Genomic DNA, 15,658 nt, shown 5'->3' with positions numbered 1-15,658 from the left:
TCAACAACAAATTGTTCTTTAAGTATTCAAGTAGTCTTAAATATTCAACATATTGAAAAGTTACTACTTTCAGCACAAAATATTGAAGAGTTTAATTTTTTACATAATAACACGTCAAAATTTGAGTAGTTGCACACTCCTACAGTACTATTTGATAGGAAAAAAACATGCAATTGAAGTTGCTTCATTGTACCAGCCACAATGATCTGATCTTCACTTCCAATTCTAGCAAAACCAACACACTCTGTGTCTTCATTGCAAACTGCAATGCAACATAATACAACAACATTCAATGTTTAATTGATAAACTAAGTCTGATTTAGTTCTTTGAAATTCAAAGTTAAGACATGAGTGAGTTATAGAGTAATAGTAGTAGTTATCATTACCAGATTCTACTTTTGCTTGCACAACTTCCAGGAGCTACTCAATGGCAGTATTTATTGTCATGTACCTAGGTGGTTCATACTGCTTCTTCCCTCTAAAATTAAACAAGAAATACAGAGAAAAACTCAGAACCTGCATGCATTAATTTAAAGATCCAATCCTAGGAAGCCACAAACAGAGAAAAACTCAGAACCTGCATGCATAGGAAGATCATGAAATTTCTAGGAAGTATGAAGGATAAATGTAGAAAGACAGCTCTGACGTACTGACCTGTTCAAAAAATAAAAGTGTTACTCAATTATCAACACATAAAAAGTGTAGCACAACAAGATTCAATTGCTACTGCAAAAGCAGAAAACATAGAAACAAAACTCCAGACAAGAGAACTGCATGTACCATTAAACACCATTCTACATATAAAGAGCAGGTTAATTGCTAAGGCAATTGCTGAACCAACTGTAACATACACAGCACAAAGTTCGTATACACAAAGAAGAGCAACAGCTAAAAGTAAAAGAACAGCAACAGCTCTTGTAGAAGTAAAATTCAGTGAAATGTGAGAGAAACTTTCTGAAGTCAGGTGGCCAGACATAAAAATAATATAATTCATCAAAAGCTTCATCACAATAATGTAACAGAGCTTTAACATGGCCAATTAACCATTTAATATAATTTCCACCTGAATGGACCCACTATAGATTAAAGATGATGAAATGGGATAAGGAAACACTGAAAAAAAAAATCATTAACCCACTAACAGCAACTTAATTTTATTAGTATAACAACACAAAACCAGAACAAAAACCTACAGAGAACTAATTTACTGTAATCAGTAAGTGGAATTTATGGAGAACTTTCCGAGCCCATAACAGAAACCATAACAAACTTCCACCATCAACAGAGAAAAACTCATGAAGCATAAACTAAGATGCTACAGTATTAGTTAACTTATAACTTGAATAAAAAAATATCAGACAAATAATCACAAACAAATTGATCTTATCACCCTATATTCCATAAGAAGAACCAATATGAAGAAACAATGCATACAGTCTGTATAACTTCTATCCCCATTTATTTATTCTCTAAAGACCTAGCAAGGTTAATTCCTTTCTGTAAAGTTCAATACAAACATAGCATTGATGTGTAAATAGCTTTGGCAAAATTCTCTCTGTGACAGGTAACCAACAGGGCATCAAGTATGGCATCCAAATTAACAAGTAGAATGTGAATATGGCTGTTAGAGGTCCTTTATGAAGCCCATGCTATTCCTCTTATTCTCCCAAAGTTTCTCTTTCTTTCTAAGTTGGAAGTGGGAAATGTGCTTAGAGTTAGGTTATGGGAAGTTTAATGGAGGGGCTTTTCTCTTTTTAAAATCTCTTTCCCTGGTATTTTCTTATCTTGGGGTGATAATATTTCTAAACTTTCTATGTAACACTACTGAGTTTTGCTTTTGCTAGTATTTTCTTATCTTGGGGTGATAATATTACTTTTGCTTTTGCTGTCAAATACCATGAGTATCACATAAACAACCAAGTAAAGTGAACAACAAACTAACAGTAATGCATAGAGGCAGAGGTACATGATTAGAGTGGCCAGAAGGGATCATACATCATCTTGATCATCTATACACACCCCATAAAAAAAGTTGATTAAAAAAAAGCTATAATAATAACTCAATTTACTCATATGTCTCACTAAAGCATTCCATCAAACAGTTATTATGCATAGGTTAAGCAAAGCTTAGTTTTATATAATAAAACCAGTTTAAGCAGTCAAACAAAACAAAACTTACAGATAAATTGACTCAAACATAAAAGGAGAAATCAAGGGTTAGCTACATAACAGAAAGTTAAAGTACAATGCAACATAGTAGTTGTGGCAACCATGAGCAATTGTTATATGTTATTTAATATATGTCAAAGATAAATAGATAAACAAGAAAATATATATAAATATAACCCATTAATTTTTGGAGTTGATATAACATATATTTTCAAAGCTATTTTTGAAAGAAATGTGAATCTAGGTCACTAATGCAAAACAATAATACAACTAACAACCAAATAAAATGAACAAGAAAGAAACATGACTCAATCCAAACAAACCATGATATCATATATGGCATGGGGAAGAATATACATAACCCTATAAAAGACAATACAACCAATTCAACAAACCCAAATTTGAGACTAAGTGGCATGGCAAAGAAGATGTAGAAAGGTCATGTAAAATCCTGCTATAGAGCCAGTGAAGTTCTCTTATTTTCTGAAATTAGAGCTCAATATAAGGCAAGAATCTATAATCAAATATTAAAACTAAACACAATAAATGAGGAAAAATATGGTCTAATATATGACAAGAACTTTCAACTTGCAAGCATCTTAAATCTAGGCTCCCTTGGCAATATATAAGAATAAAAATATAATAGAAACATTAGGCCAAATGTGGAGTAGAAAAAACAAAAAAAGATAAATAATTGAAGTAAATCAGCAAAAGATATAGAATGGTGAAGTGAGAAAGCAAATATAAATTACAGAAGTCAATACAAAAACAATATTATATGGCTTAATATAAAAGGAACAAGAGTTCCAATTGGCCACCGAATATTTAGTTAAAGAAAAGTAAAAAATTAATTGTCCTTAAAGAAAACTATGGTCTACAATACTCACTGTTCTACCAAGAATAAATGCAGTTGTAGCACCAATAGAATCAGCAACGAACCCCAAAGGCAACCCAAATAGATAACCTCCACCAAGCTGTAAGAGAAAATAAATAGCACAAATAAAGCTTTGATAAAAATAAAAAAAAATAATACTAACAGATACACTTTCACACTTAAACCAAATAAGTTAACTAGACAGACTTTATTCATTCAGAGTTCTATTTTTTTTTTTTTTGAGGGGGGAGGATCACTGAACAGACAATTACATACTTTATTAAACAGACTATAAAGATCCAAAATAATGTCATTGTTTTAGCTCTGCAATAAGAATTAGTGACTTTAACTTACTGTAAATATTGACTTGTTCTACTTGCCCCACCTCTGCCCTCAACTCTCTGACATGGGAATATTGTTTTCTCAATAAATCCCCTTTTAGTAATACAACCAAAATTGTATAAAAAAACTAAGAAATAAGAAGAAAATTTAACTAAAAGAATGTAATCCCATGCACACTGGATGCATACATAGGAAAGGTGCAATCCTATAAATATACATTAATAGCCTAATATGCCACAATCGATAGAAAGACAAAGCCTATAAAGTGGACATGCTAGTAACTTCTACTTGCATTATTATGTCAAACATGTCAATACTTGAAAAGAAAAAAAACCTGTTATTTTATCAAAATACATTTTCTACACTTCTAAAATAAAATTACCTGCAGAACAAAAGCTGATGAAGAAGAGAAAGACCAGTACCAATCACAATAACCTCATCAACACTTCTTATATTGACCTACCATGGGTACATTCTAGTCAGAGTTCCATAGAAAATTTGGAAAAAAAAGGGTAGTTTACATGTTACCTTAGGGAGAATGAAAATTTTCAATTAAGTGAAAAAAAAAAACACTATTCCCTGTCTATTGAAGAAGATGAGAAAAATTAAACAAGATTAATGAATGTTTAATGCATTCTACTTAGGTGATTGAGTAAAATAATCCAATGAACAAATCAGACATTAGAAATTCATGCAATAAACTAAAGAATTAAAAGGACTATAGAAAAGCAATTCAAAATTGAAAGCAATGTTGATCACTTGCGACAAAGATTAAAGTTGCATACAGAATAAAATTCTCACCAAATCAGACCTTGAGTGGAAAAGGAACTCCATAATTCTTGTTCCAATAGCATTGTTAGGAGGAAGTTCAAACGCCATGAAAGCAAGTGTAGAGAAGATGACCTTCAAGAATGAAACAAGAATGGGGACCATATGGTCAAATGTCCATTCAGCATTCATAAAGGACTAGTCCATATCATGTCTTAACTAGAGAAAATGGTCCAGTAAGACTAAAAATGTGACCAAACCAAGTTCAATACCATAAATTGCATAGAAATATCAGGATTTTGAAAGATTGGTACTGCACTTAACACTTAAAAACAAATGAATCATTGTTTTCCCCCTTGGAATAGGAACCATCCAATTTGTATTCCCTCTAAAGAACCATTTGAATAGCAAGAATCACAAGCTATTATACTGTTGTTTTCAGGTTTCAGCATTATACCTGAGTCAATCCCAAACCAAAGGCAAAATTTGCAAGAGATTTTAGACGTGAAAATGAAAGCTCCAAACCCATTTCAAATAGCTTAAACGAAAAAAATAAATAAATAGATTGAGTTCAAAGTAAATAAGGTGTGATTTACAGAATATATTGCAATAAATAGTTAACATGGTCTCTAGTCAAACTATGCTAAACAAATGATCCTAGGATATAATTCTTTGTTAATTACAAGCATCGACCCTTAACTTTTATACTTCATCCCATTTCTCTTAACTAGTCTCCATATGACCTTTGAAAATTTTGATATAATTGAACTGAGAAAGTACAAACAAAATAATCATTTTACAATGTGGGTTGCATCAAATATATAATGAAGGAAAGAAAATAAAATATGCAAGAGTTGTTTCTAGAAACAGTATTCCTTAGCATTATCTTCTAACACCACAATTCATTTAAATAATCTATCTTCATATTTATAATATTGAATTCCGGCATTGTTCAAAATCAAAATGAGACCAACTCTGAAATTGAAGGAGTAATTTCATAGTACACACCTTTTGAATGAGTTAAGGATTTGTGAGAATATTAAGGGCATTGACAAGATGATTCTTAAAGGATAGGAAGAGGAAGAGAAAATTCTAGTAACAATTCTTTTACATGAAACAAAATTTCATAGTAAAATAATGCAGGTTAAAAGGCTTACCAAGAAAAGAATTCCCCATTGAGACAGAACTTTGACATCTGTTAGATTTATAATCAACACATACATGCGACCCTTTTTAATTTATTTTCAACATATATATATATATATATAGGTATGTACTTGTCCACAACCTTATATCCATTCACACACTAACAGAGAATCTTTGTCATGGGTCCTATCTAGCTAGTTCTGCCTACTATATCACCCAAACACATGCACTCTCTCTCTATCTCTATTTCTCTCTACATATATACACATCTTTAAATTGTCCATGTTTCATGTATATAATATAAACTATAAACAAGTATATTATACATATGTGTATTCAGATTTCTTAATTTAAGCAAAATAGTGGGGTTTTTTGCTATAAATATAGAGGGTTGAAGTTTGAGAGGGAGAGAGAGAGATATATATCAAAGAAATTTAGTTACTTAAAACAAATACATATATATAAACTAAAAAAAAATGGATACGTATATGAAAATAATTGCTTAAATGAAATTAAACAACATAATAAAACTTAAATGAAAACATGTATATATTTATATATAAACTTTAAAAAAACTAATATATATATATATAACCTTAATCGTACGCTTTGTTTAGGATTTCGGCAGAGCAACGAAGCTAGTAACGACGGAGGACTAGAGGCGGAGTAGTGGGTCGATCTGAGAGTGAGAGAGAGAGAATCGGTGAGGGAGAAAGAGAGTTTTTTTTTACAGAATGTAGAATAAAAATAAAATTAGTTGCATATATATATAAGCATGAGAGAGAGAGGTAGCTGAGTGGGAACTGAGAAAAACACCACAAAATAGGAGAGAAGGTGAAAGAACAGACATAATTACCTCGATATCAACTACCTCTAATTCCAAGATAGATAAATCTAACCAGGAACAGATGACCCAAATTTGACTGTATCCAAGGATAATATGTATGCTTGATGCTACTATCAAAGCACCTTGGACTGCTCTCATGGTGTTGAGAAATCTCTAGAAAAATGTACAAGAAAAGTAAGCTTCCTTACAACAAGAATTGAGCATCACAGAGAAAAGATTCAAGAAATTCATTTAATTATTGCCAAAATCAGATGGTTAACAAATCTTCTTAATATGATTAAAACTCAAATTCATTAAATCTAGTTAAATTCATTCTGGTGACCATAATTAAAATCCGTTGGTTAATTCAACATTGATCCCAACAATAACAACATAATTCGTTCTTAAACTCCAGAAAAAAAATATTGAATGTTATTTTTCCGCACGGAAGAAAACCAAGACACCTTGTCCATTGATTTTCTTTTCTTCCCAAACACAGTTCAAGTTTTCTTTTTTCCCCATAAACCCATCCATTTTCTCATCATCCAAACAAGAATTAATAAAATTTAAATAAAATAAAACAAAAACTATGAATGAATATCTGAATATGCATTGAACGTTCTAGTGATCGAAAATTAACACTGAAAAAAAAGTACTGGGACAATGAATCAAGCGAACCTGAAAGAGAGAGAGGAGATCCCAGATTCTTCAAATCACTACTCAGGCTCCAGTAGGGAGAGTCAAGTGGTATTTATAGGCTGCAACTAGAGAGCATCAATAATCATGGTTAAACATTGCTATTGTTTAATTTAACCATGGCTAGCTGGCTACACCCGCACACAGTTAACTATTTCGGCTTTCTTATCTTCTTTCCATATCAATATCTCAAACCTTTAGGTATATTATATTAATTTGGTAAGTTTTTCATTCTTTTCCAGCAACCAAACAGCCGTTAAAACCAAAATACTCCGAGAAAGTAAAGAAAAGAAGAAAGTACCTGCTATTTTCGAGACTCTTCGTCCAGTGCCTTCTTTCGTTGTTCCTCATATTCTTCTTCTTCTTCCATCTTCTTCCTTTTCATCTCCATGGCCTCAAGCCAGGCCTTCTCCCTCTCCTCGAACTCCTTCCTCTCCCTCTCGGACCTCTTCGCATCTTCCTTCTCCATCAGGTGTACCTGACTCGTCAATTAAGAGAGAGAGAGTAATAAATTGGGGGCCATATCAACTTGAAATTTTGAAAATTTCTTTCTTGATCATTTTACATTCTAGAGAAAAAGAAACCATTTATGTAACTATTTCCAAAATTTTCCTTTTTTTAATAACATAAAGAGGGCTACTTCACCAAAATATTGATTTTTATCTTAAACAACTTTAACATCTCTAGTCAAGAAATTAACATGGCCAGATCCTTACATACCCAAAACTAGACTATCATCTTTTTACCCCTCTTATTGATAGAGAATCCATATATTTTTCTTCTCCAAAGTTGAATTTTGAAACATTAAAACAGTGATGATATCTCTTAAATTGAGTACAGATAATCACCAAAATCAGAAAAGGTAAGCCGATAAACAAAAAGGCCAATTATTAAATTCTCCTTACACTGCTTTACATGCTCCAAGAACATGATATTTCATATGCAATCTGGACAACCAATATCTGGCATGGGTGTTTGAGTTGTCTGCCTCTAGAGCCAACTCAAAAATTTCCTTTGCTGTCTGATACTCATAAAATTTAAAACAAGCATATTGTTAGACAAAGCAAAAAAACAAAAGCTAAATTAACAAGAAAACGATACATTTAAGATTGAATCCAAAATAAATGAAGAGATAACTAATCAATTACTTCAAAAATAAAATAAAATTGGCAGCAGAATCATACCCTGAGGAGAGGAATAAGACGCTTATCATGGAGAATCAACAGAGCATTGTCTATCAAAGATAGTTAGAGCACATTTTAGACTCTTCATAAGAAATACCACAACTGGAATTGAAGATGGCTATAATTTTTGTACATTAAATCTGAAATCCATTATCAAGGATATTGATTTAAGGCAAGAAATTCGAGAGAGAGATGAACCTGTTCCTTTGAAACATCCTCTTTCCACTGACTCTGATACTTCTGGAACAAAAGCAAAAGCATTTGCTGAAGATCAACAGGCCAATCAGGTGGAACAAGCTTAAGAAGATCATCGCCACTGAAGTTTCCATAGGCGCATTTTCTAATCATCGAACGAAGGCATGCTAAAACCTGTTCAAGCACCACAAAAATCAAAACTTTCTTCACAAGAACACTAAGCAACAAAAACCCACCAAGAAAAAAACTCTATTTAAGAAGAAAAGAGAAGCGTTCCATATTGGGTCGAGGTCGGAGCGAGAAGGGAGATTGAGGAGGGTCTGGAAATGGGACTTGTCATGGTGACCACGGAGACCAGTCTTCTTGGTTTGCCATAGAGCAGAAATCAATTGGTCAAGAGCTTCTTCGGACTTCACCCCTTATAGCTTATGAAGTTGCTGGTACAATGTGTTTTCTCCAACCTCCATTTCGGACCAGCTCTTGCGGCAGAGCATAGAGGAATCAAAAGGAAATAATGACTTTGCCTTTTACATTTGCTAAAAAAAATAAGGGTTTTACATTTAAGCGGGCTACCCAAAATTACCCAGCCATTTACATGGGCAGAAATGTTGAAGGAAAGATCAGAAATAAGTGTCTTGGGTCTCAAAAATGGGGAAGAGAAAGGAGATGGGTGTCTAAGGATTCTCAGGTCTCAGAAATGAAAAAAAAATTCTAAGTGGCGGGATGTGCAATATATTACCGCCCTTTTTACATAAAAAGTTGCCCAATACAATACTCTACCATAATACTTTTCTATTAATATCATATTGATGTGTTATGGAAATGGGTATTTGGTGTAGTGTCTGCCTCGACTTCGGCGGATCCTACGACCTCAAAACCCCCCAGGGACAACCCTTCTAAAAGGAAGAAGAATGAAGGGAATAACCCCAAGGCGGAAGGGGGAAAGAAAAAGAAAGGGGAAAAATATTTCTCTGTATACAAAGTGTATACCGAGCTCAACGAGTCTCGGGATAATATCTACTTGGCTAATGAAAACCAAGTCCCTTTCAGACGACCTAACCCCATGAAGAACCAAAAGGCTAAAAGAGACTCCAACAAGTACTGCAGATTTCATAAAGATATTAGACATACAACCGATGAGTGCCGGCAATTAAAAGACGAGATCGAAGGATTGATCTCGAGAGGATATTTTAGACAATATGTCAAGAACGAAAATCCCAATCATGCTTCCACCAACCAGAGGGCAGCTGCAGCACTGCCTACCTAGAAGAACAACTCTCGAGCAAGGGAGGATGAACGACTCCCTCTGATTGATGGAGAAGATGTCATAACCATCTATGGGGGACCACATATTGTAGGATCGGGCAGGAACGCCTAGAAACGATATGTGAATGAGTTGAAAACTGGTGACAGGTCTCCCTACAAACCCGAACCCAAAGCTCCAAAACAACAAAGGGTTGAATCTCAACCCATAAATTTTACTGAGGATGACGCATCTCATGTACAATTCCCTCACAATGACCCGATGTTCATCACCCTTCAGCTCGCGAACAAGAGGGTACACCGAGTCCTGGTTGATAATGGGAACTCAGTAAATATCCTCTACAAGGCTATCTTAGAAAAGATGGGACTCGCACTTCGCGACCTAAAGGCCTGTGCAACGACATTGTATGGCTTTTCAAGAGAAGGGATTGCCTGTATGGGATCCATCGAACTCCCTGTAACCTTGGGAGACTTCCCGGTCTCGACAACCAAGATGATGGAATTCGTAGTAGTGGATCTGCCATCGGCCTACAACATACTGCTCGGGAGACCCGTCCTAGTAGGGCTAGGGGCAGTTTTGTCTGTAAGGCATCTAGCCATCAAGTTCCTGACTTCTAGTGGCATCGGGACTCTGAAAGGAGACCAGCTCGCAGGGAGAGAATGCTATAGCATTTTCATTAGAGGAAAGAAACAAACAAGTGCACAAACACTTGTCATAATTCAAAATAAGGATGGGACTGTCTTCGAGATAGACGAAGAAATTGATCCGAGAATAGAGGAAAGAGCTGATCTCGAGCCACTAGAAGAGCTCGAAGAGGTCATGCTCGAAGAAGTTGGCCCCCCGAAAAATGTGAAGGTGGGGAAAAACCTTTCGGAAGAAACAAAATAGCAATTAATTTGCTTCTTGAAAATGAACCAGGATTATTCGCTTGGTCACATTCGAACATGGTAGGGATAAGTCCGAATGTGATAAGCCACGCTCTTAATATTGACAAGAGCTTCCCTCCGAAGCAGCAAAAACGAAGACTCCTAGACGACGACAGGAAGAAGGCCCTGAAGGAAGAGGTCGACAGGTTAAAGGCAAATCGATTCATATGAGATGTCTTCTACCCAGATTGGGCCGCTAACCCGGTGCTAGTTCCGAAACCTAACGGAACATGGCGAACCTGTATTGATTACTCAGGCCTTAATAAAGCATGTCCTAAGGAATGCTTCCCCTACCTCGGATCGACCAGCTCGTAGATGCCACAACTAGGCATGGACTCATGTCGTTCATGGATGCTTATTCTGGATATAACTAGATTGCCATGCATGCCCCGGACCAAGAGCAAACGAGTTTTGTGACAGATAAATGGCTATATTGCTACAATGTCATGATGTTCGGGCTCAAGAATGCTGGAGCCATATACCAATGACTCGTAAACATGATGTTCTCCAAACAGATAGGTAATAACATGGAGGTTTATGTTGATGATATGTTAGTTAAATCAAAACATAACAATAACCATGTGGACGACCTTGAAGAGTGCTTTGCCGTGCTACGGAAGTACAACATGAAGCTCAACCCCTAGAAATGCTCTTTTGGAGTATCGTCGGGGAAGTTCCTAGGCTTCATTGTGAATGCCCGGGGAATAGAGGCTAATCCTGACAAGATCCAAGCGTTAATTGACATGTCCTCACCTCAAAATCATAAGGATGTCCAGAGTTTAACTGGACGGATGGCAGCATTAAGTAGGTTTATCTCAAAATCTACAGACCGCTGTCTTCCATTTTTCAACCTTTTGAGAGGGGGCAAAAAATTTGAATGGACATAGGAATGCAAGCTAACATTTCAGGAGCTCAATAACCGAGCACGCCATCAGCGCCATGCTCGTCCGAGAAGAACAGAAGGTGCAAAAGCCAGTATACTATGTCAGCAAAAGGTTACTGGGGGCAGAAACAAGATACCCCTTAATGGAGAAGTTGGCTCTCAGCCTAATCCACTCATCTCAAAAGCTCCGACCTTACTTCCAAGCGTACCCCATCCATGTGCTGACGGACCAACCACAACGACAAGTCTTATCCAAGCCAGAAGCCTCGGGTCGATTACTAAAATGGGCTGTTGAGCTCGGACAATTCGAGATCACTTATCATCCAAGGACAACCATAAGAGGATAGGCCTTGGCAGACTTCATAGTGGAATGCACTGGAATGACTGATGACGAAGTTATAACCCTAGCCCGCGAGCTGTGGAAAATTTATGTCGATGGGTCTTCCAACAAAAATAGATCGAGGGCAGGAATAATACTGATCACCCCAAGTGGGAGTCGATTTCACTCCGCTTTGAGATTTGACTTCGGAGCGTCAAACAATGAGGCTGAATACGAGGCTCTACTGGCAAGACTTCGAATAGCCAAGGAACTCAAGGCTAAGGTGATACATTGCTACAGTGACTCCCAGTTGGTGGTCAACCAAATTTTAGGGGAATACCAGGCTCGTGGGATAAGAGTGGCTACATATTTGGAAAAAGCAAAAGTAGCTCTCAAACATTTCGAATTCTACACAATAGAGCAGGTTCCCCGAGAACAAAATTCGAATGCAGATGCCCTAGCCAGGCTCGACGCATCCACCGAGGTCGACGAGCTGAATGTTGTGTCAATCGAGAATCTATCGACACCCAGTATAAGCGAGCCTGAACAGGAAGATGTATGCATGATTAACTCTGAGCCAACCTGGATGACCCCAATAGTTGAGTACCTTGAGACCAGCATTCTCCCAGCTGAACGGAACAAGGCTCGAAAATTGATGTATCAGATTCCCAGATACACTATTGCGGAAGGAAGGCTATATCGAAGAGGATACTCTATGCCACTACTCCGATGTGTGACTCCACTCGAGGCTAAGAAGATCCTATAAGAGATACATGAAGGATTCTATGGGGACCACACTGGGGGGCATATCCTATCTAAGAAAATTATACGCCAAGGGTACTTCTGGCCCACTATCAAAGCAGACTCATTTGATTACGTCAAGAGATACGATAAGTGTTAGCGATTCGCTACAATCCCACGAGCTCCACCTTCTGAGCTAACTATGATGACCTCCCCATGGCCCTTTGCGGTCTGGGGAATTGACCTCATAGGCTCATTGCCAATGGGCAAGGGCAGAATTAAATGTGCAGTAGTCGCGGTAGATTACTTCACGAAGTGGACCGAGGCCGAACCCCTGGCAACAATTACCTCAAAGAAAGTCTTGGACTTTGTGGTAAAAAATATAATCTGCCAATATGGAATGCCGAGGAAGATAGTATCGGACAACGGTACTCAGTTCGATATTGAACTGTTTACTAACTTTTGTGAAAAAAATGGGATAATAAAGAGCTTATCCTCTATGGCCCATCCCCAAGCGAATAGCCAAGTCGAAGCTGTGAATAAAACCCTGAAGTGCTCAATGAAGAAGAAATTGGAAGAAGCTAAGGGAAAATGGCCCGAAGAATTGCCCCAAGTCTTGTGGGCATATCGGACCACAGCTCATACTTCAACAGAACATGCCCTTTTTCTCTGGCATATGGATGCGATGCTATGCTACCAATTGAGGTCGAAATACCCACCATTCATAGCCATGCCTATGATTAAGCCTCGAACCAATCCCAGCTCGAAGTAAGTCCAGACCTGATCGAAGAAAGACGGGACGAGGCTCAACTAAAAAATGCAGCATATCAGCAATGAGCTACCCGGTATTTCAATAAAAAGGTTAGAGACATAAAATTTGGTTTGGGAGACTTGGTGCTAAGGCGTGTGTTCTTAGCTACGCAGCACCCGCCTGCTGGAGTGCTCGAGTCTAATTGGGAAGGAACTTATCAGATCGAATAAGTTATCCGACCTGACATTTACAAATTGGCAAGATTGAACGGGGATTTGGTACCACGAGCATGGAATGGCGAACATCTACGACCTTACTATCAGTAGTGTAGGAATGATGTCACCTGTAACCGTGCTTGTCTTTCTCTACTATGCTTCTGTTAATAAATTGTTCAATTCTGAATAAAGGTCCATTTTTGTCTCAATATGTTGTATTTTTTGCAAACTCTCTTAATTTAATAACCTATGGTCAAACTCATAGGATATTAAGGGGGCATTAGTGGTATACATACCGTAAGCTTGAAAAAATAAAAAATAGCGTACACGAAAAGAATAAAAGTGTTTGGATATAACCAAATACGCGAGCTAAGATAGTTTGGACATAACCAAATTATTAAAAGAATAAAAGTGTTTGGATATAACCAAATACGTGAGCTAAGATAGTTTGGACATAACCAAATTATTAAAAGAATAAAAGTGTTTGGATATAACCAAATACGCGAGCTAAGATAGTTTGGAACCAAATTATTAAAGAATAAAAGTGTTTGGATATAACCAAATGAACGAGGCAAGGTAATTTGGATAAAACCAAATGCGCGATCTAGACATAACTAGATAAAAAATATTTGTGTATGGAGTACGAACCAAAAACACAACCTAAATAGGTTTGGAATAAACCAGATAAAACTAATCGACGGAAAGTTGGAATATAAATAAACCTACTTCAAGTTAAGTTGAGATCGAGGCTGGAATATCTTGCAAAGAGATAGTTTCGACCTCATAACTTTGGGGAGCTACCCGAGGACGAGGAAAGTAACTAGAAAAGAAGGATATAACTAAACCACCTACATTACACGACATATAAGTACTTTCGAGTGCATGGTAAAAGTAAGTTCCGACCTTTACGTGTAACGAGATCGAACACGGATACATCGAGTAAATTATGCATGAATGCATTGAAGCTCGAGCTTAAAATCCACCACGTGTTTGTATGAATAAACAAACATAAGGACACTTTTAATATAAATTGCTTGTAATATTTTGACTTAAGAAATGTAAAGCAAAAATATTAAAGTAAAGTCAAACACGGTATTATAAATATCATAAGAAAATAACTCTTTTACGAGATATAAATTATCTTAGCCCCAAGGGAATAGAAAACAGAAGATAAAAACTATTACAAGGGGTTCAAAGGGACGCAGCCCCGAGTCGAGATTTAGGAGGGAGGAGCACCCCCCTTAGCCTTCTGAGCATCCTCCTTGGCCTTCTCTGCCTCCTCCCGAGCAGCCTCCTCTGTGATAACTCTACAAAATAGAGTTATTTTACCACATTTTATAAGCCAATTGTTGCTTAGTTCTTGAGTTTTTAATTAATTTATCAATTTTTTAAGTAATTTTGAATTTATTAGTTTTATTTTGATTTTATGTATTTTTATTTGTTTTTTGTATTTATTTTGTTTAATTATGTTGTTACTAATTTATGTGTGTTTAATTTATTTATGTAGGTGTATTTGTTGGGAGCAAATGAAATGTTGATAAAATGTTGGTATAAAGAAATGAAGAAATCAAGCCCAAAATGAAAGGCCCAATCCAATTCTTGACAATGCCATGTCATCAATCCATGTGCTTCTTTCTCCACCATTGGATTTGTAACTATAGGAAAAGATGACAATTTTGAGCATGAATCCATGTGCTTTTTTTTAGACCAATAGGAGTGTTATCCTTTACCAAAAAATTTATCTATAAATAGGAGTCTCATTTCACCATTTCAAGCACACCTTCTCTTACACCACTTCTTCCATCTCTCTATTCTCTCCATCTTTTTCTTTTCTTAGATTAGTTTTTATGTATTTTTAGAGGAATAATTTGGAGGTTCCTCCTCCAAATTTTCCTATTTATGTTGTAATTTTTATTTTGTTTTTGATAGTTATGGGTTTCTAATCCACTTAAAATTATTAAGGTGGAGGATGAACCAAGATATAACTATATAGTGTTTATTTTATGTTGACCTCCCAAAATGAGCAATAAAGTTTATGATTTTTCTTCTTCTAAATATTTCTTTCATCTATAATATCATGTATTTTAGATTGTTAGAACATATTTTACTTGGTTCTTAATTGTGCAAAAACATAGTATTCTTTGATTAAGATGTGTCATTAAATTGTTCACATCCAATGCTTATAACAAAAATACTATATTTTGCTTTAGAAATAACATTATTTGATTTTTTTGTAGTTTCATTAAATTGATTCACAACTAATGATTTGAAGTTATACTATTGAAATGAAGGAAAATGTAAAAATAATGTTTTGGAAAAGGTAATTAGATTAATTTCAATTATCACTAAAAATTGGGAA

General features: G+C 35.9%; 1 long non-coding RNA gene across 8 annotated transcripts; it reads right to left on the bottom strand.

The window, feature by feature from the left end:
• Window positions 1-8,925, bottom strand: LOC133791260 (uncharacterized). 8 transcript variants are annotated; one of them, XR_009874162.1, is made up of 14 exons: window positions 8,204-8,923; window positions 8,006-8,055; window positions 7,727-7,842; window positions 7,123-7,299; window positions 6,804-6,889; window positions 6,156-6,299; window positions 5,895-5,978; window positions 4,611-5,348; window positions 4,197-4,288; window positions 3,768-3,844; window positions 3,057-3,143; window positions 578-654; window positions 387-478; window positions 1-262 (listed from the first exon to the last, which is right to left on the bottom strand). It is a non-coding gene; the product is annotated as an uncharacterized LOC133791260 (long non-coding RNA). The 8 variants fall into 8 exon arrangements; XR_009874158.1 differs by having other exon boundaries at window positions 4,187-4,288; window positions 8,204-8,922; XR_009874161.1 differs by having other exon boundaries at window positions 4,197-5,348; window positions 8,204-8,925.
• Window positions 8,926-15,658: the final 6,733 nt, after the last annotated feature.

This window comes from Humulus lupulus, chromosome 1 (assembly GCF_963169125.1).
Source record: "Humulus lupulus chromosome 1, drHumLupu1.1, whole genome shotgun sequence".
In the NCBI taxonomy this organism is placed as follows: Eukaryota; Viridiplantae; Streptophyta; class Magnoliopsida; order Rosales; family Cannabaceae; genus Humulus; species Humulus lupulus.
Note: the sequence above shows the minus strand (reverse complement) of the source record. Positions and strands in the feature narration are given on the sequence as shown.